This window comes from Sinocyclocheilus anshuiensis, unplaced genomic scaffold (genome assembly GCF_001515605.1).
Source record: "Sinocyclocheilus anshuiensis isolate Anshui unplaced genomic scaffold, SAMN03320099.WGS_v1.1 scaffold1891, whole genome shotgun sequence".
In the NCBI taxonomy this organism is placed as follows: domain Eukaryota; kingdom Metazoa; phylum Chordata; class Actinopteri; order Cypriniformes; family Cyprinidae; genus Sinocyclocheilus; species Sinocyclocheilus anshuiensis.
The window spans coordinates 409,247-415,443 of record NW_015549560.1 but is presented as its reverse complement, the minus strand read 5'-3'; positions in this window follow the sequence as shown (position 1 = coordinate 415,443).

The window sequence follows — 6,197 nt, the reverse complement described above, 5'->3', positions numbered from 1 at the left end:
AGTGGTCTCCACTTTCATCACATGGAAATAATAAAGAGGTCAAGCAAATACCCCTCCTCATGGGTGTTGATGGTGGGGATAAAGGAAGATGGATGTCCCTGGTGTCAACATTGCAGGTGTTTGCTTTTATGACCAAGCATGGTCTGCAAGCAGTTTCTCATTACAATCTGGAAAGCAGGACAGCCTTCAAGACTCCTCCATTCATACAGTGTTCCTTGGACTGTGTAATTTAAGAGACTAATTTTAGGGGGAAGCAAATCTGATTTTATTCAAAGCAGATCTGTGTCAAATGGAGATTCACCACTGTGGTCAGACTTCAGACCAAGCTTAGTACTCTGCCTTTTTTGTTTTCTGCAAATCTTTCCACTTCACTAAAACAGCTCACTTGTAACACAAGAAGTAAGTAGTTCAAGGAGCATTTGAATATGTGATTTTAAAGCCATATTGTGGAAAAAATATGAGGTGAATTCTACTGAAAATTTCAATCACTCAAAGAAGACATAGCCGTTACAGACACCAGTATTTTGTACTTAAAAGCATCAACTTCAGTATTTTGGTTTAAACATTAAGATAAACTTACACACTTTATCACATACTCATTTGAAGTCACTTATAAATAAAAGGTGAAATAGTAAATAGCATGGAATGTCATAGAGTTGTTACAGAATTGTCTTCTTGTCTGCTTGTGGAATTGGTTATTACACAGTGATTCATCTTACATCAGCCACCCTAATGAAGACAGCACATTTAACTTCTGAACAGCCTCAAAGGGCAAGGATTTTCTCTCCAGGTTCTCAGTCTGCGCTGATACACTGTTCCTTTCGAAACATCTGTAAAATATTACAGCCTTACTATTAAAATTAAAATGGAAAACCTTGGCTCTGAGGTCAAGAAAAAATAAGGATAGACTAACAAGGATGTTCAGTCTTTCACTTTGATGTTCTGCATCATCCCAGTGAGGTGGTCAGTCAGCTGCTGCTGACCATTAATTAAGGGCTTAAACAATTAACATAATACATACATGCAATTTGTCTGTTGTGTTATGTATATTTATTTATTTATTCTATTCTATTCTATTCTATTCTATTCTATTCTATTCTTCAGCACAAGACTCTGTCAGGGATTTGTCAAAATGCAAGGCTCGGATTTCAGATTTTATTTAAAATAAATACAATCACACAAACAAACATACAGTATGTGAACACAAACATTAATAAACCTCGATTTAGCATAAACGGTAGTAAGTGAATTTAATAGTTACAGTCCAGTAGACTTTGATATCTTGGCTAAACTATTCAGACTAAATACAAAATTAATGGCAAGCGAAAGCTCTATGCACACAAAAACAAATATTTACATGCTCACTCGCATACAGTAGCTGATGCTGACAAATGACTGACAAATTAAACTTTAGCTAATGTGACATCAGACTTGAGAGAGAAAAATAAGATGAAGAAACAAGCAAATCCAAGACACTGTCTAATCTATCAATATCAATGAAGATAGAACACTATTTTAAATCATAATTTACTGGAATATTGTTCTAAAAAATTGTAATACATTATTGCATGCATCCATTTCTGACCTTTTTTTTTTAACATTTGCACATTTTATTAAAAAGGTACAGCAGAAATTAATTGGCAGATAATTATGCTATAATATAAATAAAGCTATAATAAAATGAATTTACATTAAAAAAAAAAAGCTAACATATACATTTGTAGGTGTAAAAAATCCATAGAAAAGTTTCTATTCAAAATATTGTTTGTAACAAACATTTACAAAGTTCAGTTTTGGCGTAAGACATTGATGAGATCTCTTCCAGAAAGAAATGTTAGATGAACTAGAGTCCTAATTTGTTCTCCATTTAATCAGATTTATAATAACAATAATAATAAATTGAAACATACTATTTTTCCTTATAGAAGCAGGAAACACAGTAGGCTACTAGTCAAAATAATGAGAATTACACCTGCTCATCTTTGGTCTGTGTACAGTAATTCCCATGTTGAATGTCTACATGCATGTCTGTGTGTTCTCTGATAACAGCCGACAGATAATGATACTGAAGAACCAGTGACTTGATATTTGCGGCTTGGCAGCCATATGGAGACTAAAGCTCAAAGCCAATAGCAAAACATGTCCTGGAGCATTAAAAATGTAATTACTGCATTTCTTGGTATGTAGTACAAACTTTATTAATAATGTAATATTACCATATTTTAATTATTAAAATACCGCAATAATTATGTTTTAGTATTGATTTATAGTATATGCTTCAAAAGTTGAATTGTTCTTTTTTTATTTAATAAAACTAAATATTATCTTATAGTATTTTCACAAAGTAATTGAACTCTTAAAGGTGTCGAAAGTGTAGAAAGAAGTACTGAACTGTCTCAACATCACAATCAGAATGAGATTTACTGCAGGACACAGATAGTAGTAAGTACATAAGTAAAGTTAGTAAGAAAGAAAGAAAGAAAGAAAGAGTTTAGAATTTAGTCTAGAATTTAAAACAGTGTTTATTAAGGGCAACATTTACCTGGCAGGGTTATTATAGTTAACTATTATTTCGTTGCTTGAAATATAAAATATATAGTTCAGTCATGAAACTCTAGATGGCGCAGGCGACGGGTTGTTAACGTAACCGATGATATTCAGAGAGTTAAACGACTTGGCACAAGCTGATTGGTTCATGCTGCATATGCAGCCAATGAGCTTACTGCCTTGCATTTATATGGCTGGCTAGCATTCACTAGAGATTCCTCCAGCACGCTTTCAGAGTTTCTCTGAAAACCTGAGCAGCGAGCTCATTGGCTACCGATACAGGAGAGAACCAATCAGCTGTGCCATGTGATGATGATGTCATTAGGTCAGATTGAGTTAGACCTATCGGACTGTGCCATCTAGAGTTTCATGCCAGAACTCTGTATATAAAAATACAAAATATAAAATCTCAAAATATTAACAAATACTATAATAGTGTCTGGAACTGAAGGGGAATTTTTAAAAGTGTTTCTTCTAATCAAATTCTCCCAAGACCAAATGATCTGAGCTACGCTATCCACATGAACATTAAACTCCATACTCTTACTGTATGTCATCAGCTCCTGGATTTTTGAAATGTATTACATTTTATTTCGAGATACAGTCAAAAGATTTTTTATGATTTTTTATTTTTTTTAAGTCATACATGTAATACTTATATTGTGTGACAGCCAAAAGCTTTAATTCCCGGACTTTGGCCTTATTTTAATCCATGTGTATTCTTCAGTTTCTCTAGCTTGCATCAGTGATGTGACTTCACCTCTGTGCTCATTTCAAGCCACATGACTGGAGGTACACTAGAGGTGGAGGTGGCTGATCTTTCTGTGCCTGTCACCCTTGAAACACCTCTCTCCTCCCTCGCTCTGATAATCATCTCTAATGAATAGCTGTGTGTGGCTGGAGTGCTGAATGATAGCGATCATGTCAAGGAGGGTAGGGTTCAGGTCTCAGAAACAAATCACAACATTCCATCTTAAGCATCTGGATGTCTTCCATAATGCCACACACACTGATTGTGCTTGTAATGGACCTACACCAAAATCAAACTTGGCACCACCCAAGCATTCTTGGCCGTGTCCCTGTTGCTCTGCGTGTAAGGTGGCCCATATCAGGAGCGTATGTACTGCTTATTGTGTGTGTTGTGTTCTGATGTGAGATGGAGATAGAACACAGAGCGTATGTGCATGTGTACGACTTTTGATTGTGATATTTGTTGTTTGCGTATGTATGCTGTACAGTAGCCTATGTATATAGGGGTAAGAGTTTACACGCTCATGCTTGTGTGCATGAGAGGGTACGTGGTCGTTTATATGTATGTAAATATACATACACTAAAGAATAATAATAATTTTAATGGTAAAAAACTGTAAAAGTTGCCTTATTCTGCAGATCTAATGTCACATTTCATGTAATTTTACAGTAAAATACACTTAAATGTATAGTTTTGAAAGTGAAAAGAGCAAGGCATCTTATGATTTAAAGTGAAAAACCGTAAAATGGCATTCCCAGAATTGCCTGTGACAGCTCACATTTGATGGTTTTTCATTGAACTTACTGTTAATTGTTAGTTTTTTTCTTGTCAGTTATGTACATTAGGGTTTTATGTTTAATCTTATGTTGTCAAATGAATGTTTATTGCATAATTTTAGTGTACCATGATGCTATAAATCATAATGTGACTTTTTTTTTTTTTAGCATCTCTATTTTGAAGGTTGTCAGTTTATTATGAAGGTCAAAACAGGCCTTCACCCAACAGTCTGTGTTCAGTGTTCAAGAGGAAAGTGTATTGTGAACATTGCCAGAGACGAGAAGTAATTAGCAGTGTTCTGTGCAGATATGGCAAATTATGTTTAATAGCTGTTGAGACTGTTAGGACATTTTGTGGTGACTAAGTCAGTAATTGATGTAAAATGCTGCCTGTCGAGATACTGAGATGGCGAAGTACAATCCATCACATAGTGGCTGCTGTTATGTCAGGGTGTGTCATGAATCTAATTATTATGTCAACTTAACTTGTGATTCACCCAAACAGAAATAAAAGCGACTTTCTACTTGTGGCTTGACTTGCCCTTAAGGGTACACAAATGCATAATTACTTCTGTCACATTTTGACACAATTTCGTGATCCCTGTGATCATCTCTATTACTTTGACAGAGGCTGCCACGATCAGTCACAGTCTATCACTGTCACAATCTGATTGGTCGATGGTAGTGCAATAGATGTCACTGATAGTGAAAATATTATGTCAAAAAATATGTACAGTATCATGCAAATCAGAGAATAACATTGTATGCTGTTACATCCAGCCTTTACTTATGTAATGAAAATAATACATTTTGGTACATTTTAGTGTAAACCATATTAAAGATAAAACATTTTTGCAGAAAATGTGTCAGAAATTACCTTTTTATTTATTTATTTATTAATAATACACACACACAAACACACACACACACACACAGGTTTGTTTTTGTGAAAAGTGGGGACATCCCATAGGCGTAATGGTTTTTATACTGTACAGACCATATATTCTATTGCCCTACACCAACCCTACCCCTAAACCTACCCCTCACAGGAAACTTTGTGCTATTTCAGATTTTCAATACACTCCATTCTGTGTGATTTATAAGCGTTTTGAAAAGTGGGGACATGGGGTAATGTCCTGAAAAGTCACCTTCTCCTTGTAATACCTATGTCATACCTTTGTCATTATACAAATGTATGTCCTCATTTGTCACAAAAACGCGCACACACCAATAGACCTGAAAGCAAAAATGCAGAAAGTTTCCTGTGAGGGGTAGGTTTAGTTGTAGGGTTGGTGTAGGGCAATAGCACATACAGTGTGTACAGTATAAAAACCATTACGCCTATGGAATGTACCAACAATTCACAAAAACAAACCTGTATGTGTGTGTGTGTTCCCCCCTCATATTTTAAATATCTGGAGCATTTTTGGTCTGAGCCTTGGTTAATTTCTGACTTATTTGAAAATACATTTTCTGTTAAATATTCAGTTTCATGCAAAAGCAGCATCTAATTTTTCCATTGCAAATGAAGTATGTTGTCAATGGCCAATAAATGTTTTTGATTTGTTTTAATTTTACTTTTATAAATCAAAATAGACTAAATCATTAAATCTAAATCATTATTTACTTACTGCATTCAAGACATAGAGGAGGTCTAGGGCTTAAATACAGTATATTAAATGTTATTTTTCTTCTTTTATCATCAATTCAAACACAATTTCAACACTGAATATGCATAGCTGTAATGTTGCACCTAATATAATGGATGTTGAAAATTCCTGTTGAGGACTGAGCAGGTCCATTTTTCTAATCCTCTGAGTGAAAAATGTGACCTGTCAGCACAAAGCTTGTTTTTTCTCAAAGCTGAGACAACCCTAAAAGCTTCCTACCTGAATCCTTTATCCAAATATTGAGCGAGACCCTCTTGATATTCAAGCTCACTGTTATTTACCCTCAGATTCCAGGGATTAATGCATCACTAGTCATTCCTTTGGAGAGAGTGAGGATAAGCTTTCACACGTTTCACCTGTTTAAGTTACTGAAACTGGACAACCCTGCAGAATAAGAGGTATAGATTAATTGCAGTTAAAAGGAGATAGATCAAATTACTTTAAGTTGTAGAC